Genomic DNA, 16,470 nt, shown 5'->3' on the forward strand with positions numbered 1-16,470 from the left:
CTAGTCTCACGTACCCAAATGGGGTCACTTGGCACTCAATGTGTTAAACCCCTTCATAAAAAATATAATGGAAACAGAATCTAATAGATCATTAAATTAACGATAACTAGAAACGACGACCATCTTTTATGTAATATTTACAGGAAACCAGTGGTGGCTAGTGGATTTCTCTTTAGGTAGGGCTGCAGCTAACCTTGCAATATGATTCACCTAAAAACACACACTTAAATTATCCTTACTATTTATTACACGTTTAATAAATCAAGCACTACTGATTTGTAGTTTTCAAGTCTGCAATAAATTGTAACATTATTTTGCAGAAAAATAATATTCACTTAATTTAACAACTTTCACATTTACTTATACACAAAATCCATTCTCCTTTCTTTATGACAAGTGAATTTGTCAATCACTATGTTGTTGAAATTGATAATACTGTACATCAGATTTTTTTCTAGACTAATCATTGCCAATGCTGAAAATCATTCTTCTGACATTGTACTACTCAAAAACGTTTTTACTTGTTTTAATGTAGAGAACCACCTTTCAGGTTCAGCCATTGCCATGGGTGTGGTCAATATTATTAGAAGCAGACTGAATACTTTTGTGCAGCATTCGCTAACTCCAGTACTCAGCATTGTCTTGTACGTCTTCATAAGTCCGGAGAGACTTTGAACTCCTGTCTTTGATGTAAAACAGTCAGTTCAGTCACCAGTCGCTTTTTGCATAAGAATGGGTAGGCTTAAATAGTTTCGAGCTCACTGGGTGGAAAGTTGTGCGAGTCAGTAGATCCTTCAAAAAGAGATGCACTGAACTTCACAGCTGACAAATGCTTAGTGAAAGCAAATCTTTCTTTTGCGTGACAGGAAAAAAGTGTCACACACCCCTTTTTCAACTATGTCCTCATTGTTTCCTTTTCTTTTCCTCGCTGAAGGAGCGTTTTCTTAGGGTGATCGACTAATAAAGGGATCTTGTTTCTACCTATATTGATAGTCTGGAGAAATTAATTCACTGCCTTATGAATACTCAATGAGTTAGCAAAACGATGTTGTAGCTGGCTATACAATAAGTCCACATGAGGCATGATGGAGTGGAACAATGTTAGCCAGAAATTGAAGTCATGATCATTTATCATGCGTAAAAGCCCTGTGGCTGCTTGTAAAGTTGCTTAATTCATGTTATTTTGAAGTTCCTGGAAACACTCTTGAAGAGATTCTTAATTTTCGCAGACTGTGTTAACGAGTTGGCTATTAAAATTTGTAACGTGCTCCTGCCATAACCCCTCGATCTACGTTTCTACAAGCTTCTGGAAATATCGTCGCATCTACGTCTCCATATACCCTGCAATATCTACATTTCTACTGGACTATATGCTTTCTACTATTATTACTATTATCTGCTTTAGTCATCTATACCTCTATGTATCATTGGATTAACCTTACTTTGTGCTCACCCACCTCCGGCAACTCTCGACATACTGACTGTCATCCTCCTGTCTGCTTTACACCAACTACGTCATCTGCCACATCACTTAAACCTTCTCGAATAGACTGGTCTTCGCTTCCGGGCGTGTATATATTGGACTGCTTCGCCCGTCTTAAGCAGATTGGCATCAATCTGTGTAAAGTGTGTGTGTGTGGAGGGGCCACTGACCTCGCACGCCTTGGCGTGTGGTGCGCATAACATTCCCGTCCAGCTGGAGAAGTTATCGTCGTCGGACTTCGATAAGCTAAAACACTTCACATACAAAATTGTTGGAAAACTTTAACTCAGCCAGTTTGGCGTATTGAGTGATGACATATTCTTGATCTTGTAGACCTTGGTTCGTGCCTAATTTCTTATTACTTTCTACGTATTAAAATAATTCTTTTTAACGTTTTGCAAATTGTTGATGTGGACTGAGGGTAAACATCGCCAAACAGAATTTTCTCAAGCTTTCATGATTCGGACATTAATTGGCGGATGAGCTTTCTCCAGTATCGCGCAGTCGGAGTTCCTTTTTTTCTCTTCCTTACATGTCCTTGTTGTTCTGATCCTCCTCTTTTCCCTCCCCTTTTCTCTTTCACTTGGTTTATTTGGTTTTTATAATAATGTGCCCTGGAGGTGTTTGTTTTTCTAAGTGTGGCCAAATATTACGATCATCGTAGAAAAAGGATAGTTGCTCTTTCAAACGTTTTTTTCATCTCCATTTCCCTACGAAGAAAATCATCTGAGATGATTATGTATGCCACTCCTTCTTTTTTGAAAATTGTAAACTAATCCTGTGTTGTAGTTCCCTTATATTGGTGAGATTTATAGTGAATATTATTATCTGAGATTGTGACGTATGAAATGTATTTGAAAATTATCAACAATCCTGTGCGGTAGTTCCTTTTTACTTTCCTCCTGTTAAGGGGAGCTTGGGTATTCCTTTTGTGATTAAATGTCCAGGATCTCTCTCGGACCTATTGTCTGTGTGTAGTGTGCTAAAACATACTATTTCAATTATTCTTATCAATCAAAAAAAAAAAAAAGTTGTTCTTTCAAAAGATTTATAACTATTCCTCTACAAAGAATTATCATCTGAGATGATCACCTACGAAACATTTCAAAACTGCAACTAAGTCCTGCATAGCAGTTTCCTTTTTATCTCTTTATTATTTGTGAAACGATTAATTTAATTCTTAAGGGAACTTTAAATATCTCTTTGGTGTTTTAATATCCAGGGTTTGTTTAGGACCTATTTCTGCTTGTATGTTAGTCTGTGTGTATTCTGTATTCTGTCAAAATTACTGTTCCAATACACTTGTTTATTTAAAACTATCGAAAGGTGATATCTTTTTTATGTTGTTTGGTACCTACCACGAAAAAACCTCTTTCACTATCCCCCCAGTACTGCTTCCCGTCACTCTGTTTGTTTTCTCTCTGGTTGATGCGATCAAGTTCTTGGTGCAGTATTGCCATTACTTCAAAATCGTCTTGTTTCTTATAACAGCAGTGATGGAAAAATTTATCATGCAGAAAACACAAAATTTATGTTGGTTCGGCGACAACGCCACAAATTCCACTTGGTATTACATCTGCAAGGGATCCTCTTAGTTATGACGTCCATCACGGTTAACCGTGAAGGTGATTTGGGAAAAAATGCTGAAGAAAATTTGGGCATGTTGATTCTGTGATGTGGCTTTCTCCATAATTAAATTTAATTTGTGCGCATGGCAATGCACAAAATTTGCATGTTGGTAGGAATTTTAATTATTGACTGTATGCCACCTCTATCACCACTCATTACCACCGCCCCGTCGTACGTTTGCGTGATAAGCTTATGAGTTTTGCCATTCAAAATCATCTCTGAATGCTCTACAATACACTGTGCAAGTCCTTCTGCACTCTGAGTTTCAGGATTAAAGAATCCCCAGAATCTCTCATATACAGCACCATCTACTTCATTCCGGAAAACAATAACCTGTTGAGTAAGTTCAGAAACATCCATCATATCATCCGATATTACAACTAAAAACTTTGTTTAATTTCACTTCGTATTTCTTCTTTACACAACTCAAGAATACATTCGCCGCCGGGCTGAGTGACTCGGACGGTTAAGGCACTGGCCTTCTAACCCCATCTTGGCAGGTTTGATCCTGGCTCAGTCCGGTGGTATTTGAAGGTGCTCAAATACGACAGCCTCATGTCGGTAGATTTACTGGCACGTAAGAACTCCTGCGGGACTAAATTCCGGCACCTCGGCGTCTCCAAAGACCATAAAAGTAGTCAGTGGGACGTAAAGCAAATAGCATTATTATTATTATTATTAGAATACATTCTAGAAAGTCATTCTGGATAACCTTGGATATTCTCCTACAGACGATGGGCTTTGAGAGAATCATCTAACTTCCCAGCAAATTCCAATAATCCTCAGAAAATGCCAGGATTTGATGAATGATCACTCTTGTCATGTACTCGTAGTGGAAGTTCAAATTTACCATAGAATTTTATACAGTCAATTATTTTTAGAGTATTTCTCGGTTTTTACTCAATTTGTCATTATATCTGTTTGTTTCTTGTCTGTAGGCCTCACTTAGTTATGAAGCAGTATTCACTGTTCCTAGCATAGCTAAGTCTCTTGAAGTGTTTAGCTGATTGTTCATATTTTTTTAGTCTTTTTGCCTAAATGCTTCAAATCCACCACTACGGCTTTTGTCCAAGTTATATCACCTCCAAACAACAAACACAGAAAGCAAAACAGAACATTTCTCTCATCGCAACCAGTTAACGACTTCCACTTATTATACATGAAAGAATTAAATTTTTTTCATGTAAATTTGTTGCCTGCTTGACGATGGTTGACACACAGACATATCAGTTGTAGGACGACCGGCATTCTTCATCACATTCTTCTCAGTGAGCGTTAATTGTGAAAATGCCTTGTAAATATCTAACACTATTCTTTTCCATGTCTATTCATAAAATTTTAACTACAATTAACTGTCTCCTTGAGAGGCATTGAAACTTGTAAATGCACACTGTACAGTTTAAAATAATTGACACTTTATAAATACCGATTGCTAGAAGGCGCAACAAACACAACACACTACTTGCTCTTCGAGAATACTGCAACCGCTTGGCTGCGGGCTGGTCAGGCTGCAGTCTAGCTGACATGCTTGACTCCCTTTCCACTTCCTCTGTGCAGAGTGAACTGCGCAGCATGCGGTACAGCCCGAACAGTGGGAATCCATCCTTGCTGCTTGCTAGTGACAGTGTAAGCCACTGCACTCAACTTCTCTAGCGCTGGCAGATTAAGAATGAGTTACACTAGTTTAAATATTTGAAAGGAAGTAAACATTTTGGATATGCAATTATATTTTTGTTCACCTTCGCCAAGCACTGGGAGGGGCTGCTGCCCTGCAGCCCTTATGGAGAAACCGCGCTTGTAGGAAACCCACTCAAACAATCAATACGATAAAGAAGGATTGAGTACACCCCAATTTGCAAAAAAGGATCAGCATTCTATAGTGTGGTATACAGGGCATTCAATAAGCCTCTGCCCAAATTAGACGTAAATAATGAATTAAATCTAATAATAGCTAAAAACAATAGTTACAAGAAAGATTTCATGGATAAAATAATTCATAAAGTTGAACATAAACTGAAATTTCACTTAAGTAAAGAAACCAAACAAAATAACTTTTTTTTTTTTCACATTTAATAATAAATCCACCAAATTACCAATATGTTCAAAAAGATCCAAGTTAAAATAGCATACAAAACTTCTAATAATTATTATATTTGGTTGCACAATTCCAAATCTATCAACAGACCAAGTAAGTTTAATGGTTCAGGTGTCTACAGTTGTGTTTGAGTCATCAGTCCATAGACTGGTTTGATGCAGCCCTCCATGCCACCCTATCCTGTGCTAACCTTTTCATTTCTACGTAATTATAGCATCCTACATCTGCTCTAATCTGTTTGTCATATTCATACCTTGGTCTACCCCTACCGTTCTTACCACCTACACTTCCTTCAAAAACCAACTGAACAAGTCCTGGGTGTCTTAAGATGTGTCCTATCATTCTATCTCTTCTTCTCGTCAAATTTAGCCAAATCGATCTCCTCTCACCAATTCGATTCAGTATCTCTTCATTCGTGATTCGATCTATCCATCTCACCTTCAGCATTCTTCTGTAACACCACATTTCAAAAGCTTCTATTCTCTTTCTTTCTGAGCTAGTTATGTGTCTACAGATAGAAGTGCAAAGATTGTCCATTGAATCATATAGGTCAGACGGGAAGGAATTTTCGTACCCATTACATGGAACATACTAATGATCTGAGACAATGCTATGGGGCAACAGATGGTAGATTCCGAATATAAGTTTAATAATATTGAACAAGACCTTGAAGTATTAAAAGTTATGCAAAAGGGCAACCTGCTCAATATCACAGAAGATAATTTCATCAGCAAGCATCAGTACATCAATCCCCAACATAATTTGAATGAAGCAACAAAGAAAGCAAATATACTTTTTAATTCTGTCATTACTTTCATTTCCACAATTTATTTTTTTAAATGTCACTCAAAGTAGCAAACAACTGCAACCCCCTCTCTGTGCTCTTTATCCACAACTCCTTCCCATCCTTACGTCATCTAATCCCTCCCCTACCAACCTGCATGGAAGTGAGGAATATGCAGATAATATTGAGCCGTATACGAAGAACACGACCGACAGGCATTCCAAAAGAACAAGGAGTAAGTTTAAATTAGACAACAGGTAGACTACACATTCCATAGTTATTCATTCAAATATTTATTTGTTATTTTCCATGTTTTTTGTAGACATCCTTCAGCCAGATTCAAGATATAGTTTTCAATATAGGAGTCCTTTCATTTAAACAACATTGGCAATTTACATTGGCAACTGAAATTGTGAAAGATGTTCCCTCACGCAGTAAACAAGTCAACATTTCAATATTATCAATACAGCTTCAAATAATTTTACCGCTAAATACACATACAGAGCAACGACTGTCAACTGTCAGGCAGTCAAGGACATATTTTTAAGATTGAAAACATAAGGAGACTGTACATGATGTTCGTAAACAAGTTTTATAAATAGGTCGAATGGACCAAATTTTAATTTATTGTACATAATAGAAGTTCAGACGTATTCTCATATTTCAGTGTACATTACAGTCGACAGTGAACTTTAACAGTCAAATTAAAATTTCCACAAGGATCATCACAAACTATAAATTGAATGAAATATTGTTATATTGTAATGTAAATCGAGTTTTATAAATGAGTCATACAGGCTATAGTTTATCTCATATACACAAGTGCATTAATATATAAGAGGCAGTCAAATGAAAACTGAACATCCAACATAACACACATTCCGTGTGAAAGGTGGCAACACTGTTGCCACATATCAATACCGCCATCACTGTGGTAGGAGAACTATATAGTGACCCAACTCACAGGTGCATGCACTTGTTGGGTTATTTCTTTGTTGGTGCGCGGACTGGTTTAGTGTGATCGATCAGTTGTAGAAATGGAGGCGAGCAGGGAAGTGTGGTTTGTTTTCTGGTGGCTGAGGGTGCTAGAGTATGCGAAACTCACTGTCGCACGTCTGCTGTGTATGGCAAACACTGCATGTCCATGATAAGTGTACGCGAGTGGCATAGGAGATCACTGCAAGACGATGCGTGCCCAGGACAGGCCCATCGAGCCATTACTCCTGATGTGATAAGGCAGATTGATGGCCTTATCCAGGAAAACCAACCAGTCACGGAGGAAGAAATTCATGTTCAGATCGGCATTAGCCATGGCTCCATGCATGCCATTATCAAAGGTCACTTGCATTTCCGCAAAATTTGTGCACTGTGGATTCCGCATCAACTGACGGAGGAACAAAAGATTGACAGAATGGCATCATGCCTGAGTCATCTGCAGCAGTACCAGGAAGAGTATGTGTTTCTGTCCTGTATCATCACAGAATGAAATGTGGTGCTACCATTTCGAGCCTGAGAGCAAACGGCAAAGCCAACAATGGAAAAATTGCAGTTCTTCCCCACGAAAGAAATACAAAACTGTTCACATAAGTTCCGATAAAGTCATGATGCCCTTCTTCTTTGACTGCAGGGGCCCTCTGCTTGGCAACTTCCTTGAGCGTGCAACCACAATCAATACTCAGCACTATGAAGACACTTTGCAGAAACTGCAACGTACCATAAAAGAAAATATGCCTTGGAGTGCTGTCGGATAGAGTCATCATGTTGCATGATAATGCTCGCCTCCGTACTTCCAATCTGGCGATTTGGTTCGGAAACACTTCAACATCTTCCGTACAACCCAAATCTTTCACCTTGTGATTTTCACATATTTGGCGACCTGAAGAAAGATATTCATGGATGTCGATTTCATTCAGACGAGGAAGTGCACGAGTGGGTGCGGTTGTGGACCCATCAGCGACCTACTCTTTCTACAAAATTCGAATTGATCGTCTCATCTCCCAGTGGGATAAATGTATTAATGCTTTTGTTAATTACAAGAAATAGTATGTGTTGTTTTTAGTGTATTTTCAAACATTTCGTAAAGAACATGGGTTCATCCATTTTAAATTATTAGACAGTAATAATGATGTATCTTAATCAGTTACGAGATGCTATGGCTGAAGAAGTCTAAAATTAGACTAAACATGTACTAAAGAATGTATAATAAATTTTAATATTGAATGTGTTCTCACTCTAAAGTGAAGTGTACTTATTGGATGGACCATTAAACCTAATACTAGTTCTTTAACATACCGCTTAGTCGAGCAGATCGTCTTCTTTCTCTCAAGTCTTCCCAGCCCAAACTTTGCAACATTTTTGAAACAACTACTCTTTTGTCAGAAATTACCCAGAACAAATTGAGCTGCTTTTCTTTGGTTTTTTTTTCCAGTTCTTGAATCAAGTAATCCTGGTGAGGGTCCCATGCACTGGAACCATACTCAATTTGGAGTCTTACCAGAGACTTACATGCTCTCTTCTTTACATCCATACTACAACCCCTAAACACACTCGTAACCATATACAGAGATGTGTACCCTTTATTTATGTGATTACCCCAATGAAGATCTTTCCTTATATTAATACCTAGGTACTGATCTATCCACAAAGATGCACACATGAAATGCTGTCAATTGTGTACACTATTTTATTTACAACTTATATATACATTATAAGTACACATCAATAAACCACTATTTTTGAACACTTCAAAATCAAATCAAATCAAAATCTCTTTATGCAAATGGTACACTAAAATACATTATTGTCAAGCACTAAATATTAAATTAACAAGAAGAATATTTTCCTATAATACAATATTATACAAACAATTTTTTCTATTAAGCACACAGTTTATCCTTAATAAATTTATGTTGTTTACAAAATTCTACTTATAATATTTCCTGTGCTACTTACAAATATAGTATACTGATATACAGTATGTGGAATTACTTCAAATGATAATATACAACTGGTATAAGATTAAAATTTACATTGCATTTATTTACTTTTTTTTTTTTTTTTTTTTTTACCCATTCTGGAACCTAAGTAGCATAACAACCTGCTACTTCTTAACCAGAGCCCCTTTTGCCACCACTTTTCAGAGTTCCTGAAGGGCCTTCACAGCTACCGTAGCGGTCCCAGGGCCCTCAAAATCCCCACTGTATTTCAGCCCTACAGGCAGTCCCCTACTTCGGCTGTCCAAACTCCTTAGACCAGGAGATGGAATTCATTCATTCACACACATTTTTTATTTACATTAACCTGCACTGGTCGAATGCCCTCTAACATTTCATTTATTTTCTCTGTTCCTGTTTATTCTCTTCTTGAATATCTGTACAGATTTTGGAAAAGGATCAAATACTACCCCTGGTAAACTGTTCCACTCCTTCACACCCTTCCCAATGAATGAAAATTTACCCCAATCACTTCTGCTCAAATTCCTTCTAATTTTATATGTGTGGTCAGTCCTGCCAATATAATTATTTTCCAACTGAAGCCTCTCACGGATATCTCCCCATGCTTCTTCTCCTGTATAGGCTCTATATAATCCTATACCGAGCTCGATAGCTGCAGTCGCTTAAATGAGGCCACTATCCAGTAATCGGGAGATAGTGGGTTCGAGCCCCACTGTCGGCAGCCCTGAAGATGGATTTCCGTGGTTTCCCATTTTCACTCCAGGCAAATGCCAGGGCTGTACCTTAATTAAGGCCACGGCCGCTTCCTTCCACTTCCTAGGCCTTTCCTCTCCCATCGTCGCCATAAGACATATCTGTGTCAGTGCGACGTAAAACAAAATAGAAAAAAAAAATCCTATAAGTCAAGTTTTCTCCCTTCTCTTACTTAAAGTTTCCCACCCAAGTTCCTTTAACATTTTTGATGCACTACTCTTTCTCCTGAAATCCCCTATTACAAATCTTGCTGCTTTTCTCTGCACACTATCTATTTCTTTTATTAGGTACTCTTGGTGAGGATCCCAAACACTGTTTGCATATTCCAATAATGGACGAACCATGCTTAAGTAACTTTTCTCTTTTAATTCTTTGTTGCATCCTTTAAGTAGCCTCATTATGACATGTAACAATCTGTATGCTTTCCCTACAATGTCATCCACATGACCCTTCCAGTGAAAATTACTTTCAAATCTCACACCTAAGTATTTGCACTTGCCATCTTTTGGGATAACTACCTCATTCAAAGTATATTCAAATTCAGTTTTAAAGCTCCTGTTTGTAAATGTTGTAACAGTTGATTTGCCTCCATTAACCTTCATATTATTCTCTTCAACCCATTGTTGGATACTCTCAAGGTCCCTTTGTATTTCTGAACAATCGTCAATGTTATTTATTTCCCTATAAACAATTATGTCATCTGCATAAATCTTATTTTAGATGTTATATTGTTCCCTAAATCATTTACGTATATTAAGAAAAGTAACGGACCGATTATACTACCCTGTGCAATTCCCTTACAAACTTCCTCTTCCTGCGATACATTATTTCCTACTTTGACTTTCTGAACCCTTGAATTTAAAAATGTTTTTATCCAACGTGTAACCCTTACGTCCAATCCTATTCCCTCCAATTTCTTTAATAATATTCCATGTTCCACTCTATCAAAGGATTTGGAAAGATCTATGGTTATGCAATCTAACTGGCCTCCTGTATCCAATTGATCTGATATGTCCTGCTGAAATCCCACCGGTTGTACCTCACAAGAAAGTTTCTTTCTAAATCCATACTGGCTCCTCATGAACCAATTTTTATCATCACATATTCCTCTGATGTACTTTGATATTAAACTCTCCAGTATTTTACAAACTATACTGGTCAGGCTGATTGGTCTATAGTTCTCTGATTTCCTTTTATCACCCTTTCCTTTATAAATTGGTATTATTATAGATTCCTTCCATTCCTTTGGTATTACACTATTATTTATGACATAGTCAAAGAGAAATTTTAAATAAGGCACTATGTACCACCCCATTGTCTTTAACACCTCCCCAGTAATTTGATCACTTCCTGCTGCTTTTCCTTGCTGAAGCAGTTGGATTTCTCTGAAAATATCTTCATTTGTGAATGAGAAGCTTCTTGTTTCGCTCTGTGTCTCTCCCTCTCTATCTTCTATTTCAGTTTCCAACTCCTGACAATCATCTACTGAATCTCTGAATTTCCTACTAAATAGGTTTGCTTTTTCAGTATCTGTTAAATAGTGTTCACCCCTTTCTCTCACCATTGTAAGAATTTGGATTCCTTTTCCTTTTTGATTCCTGATATATGAATACAACTTTTTCCATTTCCCTTTGTGGTCATTACCCTCTTGAAGTATGCTATTCATATAATTCTCTTTTGCTTCCTTTTTCACTCTATTCAATTCCCTCATTAGCTGTTTTCTAGTTTCTATACTCTCCCTACCCTCGTTGATTTTCCTGTTTACTATTCTACATTTTCTTTTTAATTTTCTTATTTCCCTTGTATAATAAACAGGGTCTGAGGTAATTTTACCCTTCTTAACAGGTACAAATCTCTTCTCTTCTTCCCAACTGATTCCTTTAAATTTAGCCCAAAGTGTATCGACATTACTCCCTACACTTATCCAACAACTGAATTGTGATTTAAGGAAAGTCCCAAATTCATCAACTTTAGTTTTTCTGTACAATTTCTTGTCTTATGTGACCCTCTTATTAAGCCTTTTTGGTACCAGTCCTACATCCTTTATGACAGCCTTATGGTCACCTATTCCTTCAATTACCTCAGTTTTATCAACAATTTTCCATGATTTAACCAAGAATACATCTAGTAAGTTATTGAGACGAGTCGATTCTTGTACTACCTGTGTAAATCCTCCCTCCCAAATTAACTTATTTTCCAGTTTCTGTTCATGGGCTTCACTTGCAGCTCCATTCCATTCAACTTCAGGCAAGTTTAGATCTCCCCCAATTATTACCATATCATTATTATTGTTTTTATGAGTATAATCTATTATTTTCTCAAATATGTCCATGTCTCTTTCCTCTCTTCCAGGCCTGTATGTTCCTATAATTCCCACCTCCTTCATATTATGACAAACTAATTTTATCCCTAATATTTCATCCCTTTCATCGGTAAACCATTCATGTGAACTATAAGTTTCCTTCACCAGAATAAACACCCCCCTCCCTTTTGATCTCCTCGGTCTCTACGATAGACTGTGTACCCTTCTGGAAATACTTCTCTATTACCCACCCCTTCTCTCAACCACGATTCCACTCCTATCACCACATCAGTCTCATAAGATTCCATCAATGTACCAAATTTTAATTGTTTATTTACTACACTCTGACAGTTTACCAAGAGCAATCTCAGACCCCCTTCCTCCCTAAAACTTGACTGTTGCAATTGGGTAACTTGAAATTCCTTACTTTTCTGAGTTTCATTTTCTAGTTGACTGAGCCAGCTTGAAGTACCGCTGGCTCTTTCTACTAGTTTTCCTGGTCAGTATTATAACTCAAGGGAGTTGCCTTTTTTACAGTACATATCTTATGATTAATAAAATCTAGAACAATATTTGCTCTTTCGTTTACCTGAATTGTTTAGAGAAGGCCATGCTTTGTGTAACAGTGTCTCTCGAAACTGCTGCTATCAATTACCTGTATATTACGAAAATGTTTACAAATTCGAACCATATGTGTATTAACTTTGTCCACTTCAATGTTCACACACGAGTCTCTAATCAAATCATGCCTGTGGGGCATGTTCAATACAAAGATGTTAGTGTGAGTCAGCTTACCTAGTGTACATTTAAGTTGAGAAATGACATTCTTAGCGTCGTTGTGAGCTACGTTGTTTGTCCCACCGATGATCACTACTGCATCATGACTTCCGAGATTTCTTGCTGACTGTTCGGTGTTTCCCAATATCTTCTTGATTGGGGCTCCAGGATAGATGACAGCTGATGCTGCAATATCTTCATTGTTCATTTTCTCCGCAATTCCCCTCGCCTGGCTATCACCAAATATAAGAATGTTCGACACTTTCGCCGGTGCACTGTGTGGGATTTTAGGTCTAACTTTGCCGCTTCTCGTAACGGATTTTGCACTATACGTTAGACTGCTTCCCATACAGATAAGTCCTTGCGTATCGCTTACTTCCCTCAGGGCTGAAAATCTATTTTTGGTGTCAATTACAAAGTTGTCCTTATTTAACTGTACATTTTTCCTCCTAGAATCTGAAGCAACTTGACACCATGCGTTAGAATTCACGGAGCCACCTGTGTTCTGAGTGTTTACTGGTACCGGTACTTTCGATTCCAGTAAACGTTCCTTCTCCTTTAAAATCTCATTCTCCACTTTTGATGCTTGTAAATCCTGTTGCAATAAAGAAAGAATTACAAGTACATTATCATTACTTCCATCCTCCAAGGAATGAGATGCCAGCGATTCATTGACCATTGTAGGCCTAGGTTTGTTACCGCTATTCAAACTGCTCTCGCCACAGCTCACACAGGTCCAAGTATCTTCATTTTTAGCGAAACCAGCACTACATATACACTCTAAATGGTACCAAATTAAACACTTTTCACACTGGATACCATTCTTCACTCGCTTCTTATTTATACCACACTTATTCCCGATTATTTCGCAAGAGAACCGGGAGCTATCTTCACTTACATCCTTCGCTGACGCCATCTTGTAAACCTTCACTACTACACGCGTAACAAATTCACATACTCGATTAATGACTTGCACTCATAACTCTCACTAAAATAACTCCACTCAACCCTCAAGACTGCTTCTTTATATACGTTGCTTGGCCAGGCTTCTAGAAGAATATGATACAACAGGTTTCCTCATAATTTTGAGAGTCTCCAATAACCTATATACAATGAAACGAATTTTCTGTAACTCTTTAGAGCCAAAAATACTTTGTTCTGGGATATTACTGTGTTTTGCACAATATCGCATTGGATTTATACATCATATATACAGATAATAAATTATATACTATTAAATACAGGTTCTTACCTTAAATAAGCTCATATTAATATACTGTATATACAGCAGATGTTTCTTGTCATATCCTCACAAATAATACGGTAATGATTTATACCAAATAAAGTCCATACCGTACTACGTAAATATTAATAATACTAATAGATGTAAACAACTTCATAGCCACATCTCACAGGTCATAATAATAATAATAATAATAATAATAATAATAATAATAATAATAATAATAATAATAATTCAAGCTCTATATTTTCATTATTTACCCATGGGTTAGAGAACTGATTCCAAGTTATCAGTCCATTACACTTGCATCAGTACTTACAGAGATCCCCATACGGAATATTCACCCCATCAACACAGCAATTAAAACTGAGAAGACTTTTCCCATTTGTGAAACTGTCAATCTGACTTTTAACCCCGTTTATCATCATCTACCTACTGTCCATCTCACAATATTATCAAGGTCATTTTGCAGTTGCTCACAATCTTGTAACTTATTTATTAGTCCATACAGAATAACATCATCTGCAGAAAGCCTTATCTCTTATTACACTTCTTTACTCGTAACATTTATATAATATAAGAAAACATAAAGGTCCAATAATACTGCCTTGAGGAATTCCCCTTTTAATTATAATAGGGTCAGGTAAAGCTTTGCCTACTCTAATTCTCTGAGTCTATTTTCTAGAAGCATAGCCACCAATTCAGTCACTCTTTTGTCAAGTCCAGGTGCACTCATTTTTGCTGGTAGTCTCCCATTATCTACCCTATCAAATGCCTTAGATAGGTCAATCGTGATACAGTCCAATTGACCTCCTGAATCCAGAATATATGCTATATCTTGCTGGAATTCTACAAGTTGAGCTTCAGTGGAATAATCTTTCCTAAACCCAAACTGTCTTCTATCAAGCCAGTTACTAATTTCGCAAATATGTGTTATATAATCAGAAAGAATGCTTTCCCAAAGCTTACGTGCAATGCATGTCAAACTGACTGGCCGGTAATTTTCAGATTTATGTCTATCACACTTTCCTTTATACACAGGGGCTACTATAGCAACTCTCCATTCATTTGGTATAGCTCCTTCATGCAAACAATAAGCAAATAAGTATTTCAGATATACTGTATTTCTATATCCCAACCCATTGTCTTTAGTATATTCCCCGAAACCTTATCAATTCCAGCAGCTTTTCTAGTTTTCAACTTTTGTATCTTACTGTAAATGTCATTGTTGTCATAGGTAAATTTTAATACTTCTTTAGTATTAGTCACCTCCACTACCTGGACATTATTCTTGTAACCAACAATACTGCTCACTGAATACTTCTGCCTTTTGAAGATCCTCGCATACACACCCCGTTGTTCGTTAATTATTCCTGGAATATCCTTCTTGGAACCTGTTTCTGCCTTAACCCTTTCAGACTGAGTACACACAATTGTGCGGGTTCGTATTTTAGTTATCCCTGACCGTATTTGATGTTTTTTCGGTGCTACACCGGACTGCAGTGATTGTGCAGGACACGTGGCGTGTATTTCAATTGATTTTAGTATGCGCTTGACCGCCAGGGCGAAGGAAGAAGAGTTTAAAAAGCACAGTTGATCGGTGAGATGGCAGGAAGCAGTAGTGCCGAAAGTAAGTATTTATTTACTGCGTTTATATTAATCTAGAAGCTTTACTGAATACCGGAATATATTCAATGAAGTGTGTACATTGGTTAGTGAACGTAAATTTTGAAGCTACACCATCGTACGTGATACAACGAGGTTTTGAATTTTGATACGCACAATTGTGTGGGTCCTGTTTTTCGGATGTTAGTTTTTATTTTGTAAAATAAACTATTAATATGTGTACTGAGGAGCATTTTAGTCAGTTCTTGACGTACAAACAAAAATTCACACCTCCAGTTTTCTTTCAGGTCTGAAAGGGTTAAAGTACCTATACATACACTTCCATTTTTTATTACAATTTGTATGGCTACCAATTATGCTTGCCATCATGTTATCCTTAGCTAACTTTTTGCTAGATTCAATTTCCTAGTAAGTTCCTTCAATTTCTCCTTACTTCCACAGCCTAAGGCTATTCACCACTACACACGCAAGGCTAGGGATACCAGATCCATAATAGACTGTATCTTAACCGACTTCACATTCAGGAAGTCTGTTAGGAATGTACGAGTTTTCCGGGCATTTTTTAAAGATACAGACCCCAATCTGATCTGTAAGGAACTATGTATCTCTAGGTCTAGGATAGAGAAAGTGATATCTGTCTGCAAACGAATAAGGGCAGAAAACCTCCAAGATGAGGAAATTAGTCAGAAGTACATGGATACGATTGATGAGAAGTTTCGAACAGTAGACAGTAAGCAGGTTCAGGATATAGAAAGAGAATGGGTGGCATACAGGGATGCTGTAGTAGAAACAGCAAGGGAATACATAGGAACAACTGTGTGTAA

This window comes from Anabrus simplex, chromosome 3 (genome assembly GCF_040414725.1).
Source record: "Anabrus simplex isolate iqAnaSimp1 chromosome 3, ASM4041472v1, whole genome shotgun sequence".
Taxonomy (NCBI): Eukaryota; Metazoa; Arthropoda; class Insecta; order Orthoptera; family Tettigoniidae; genus Anabrus; species Anabrus simplex.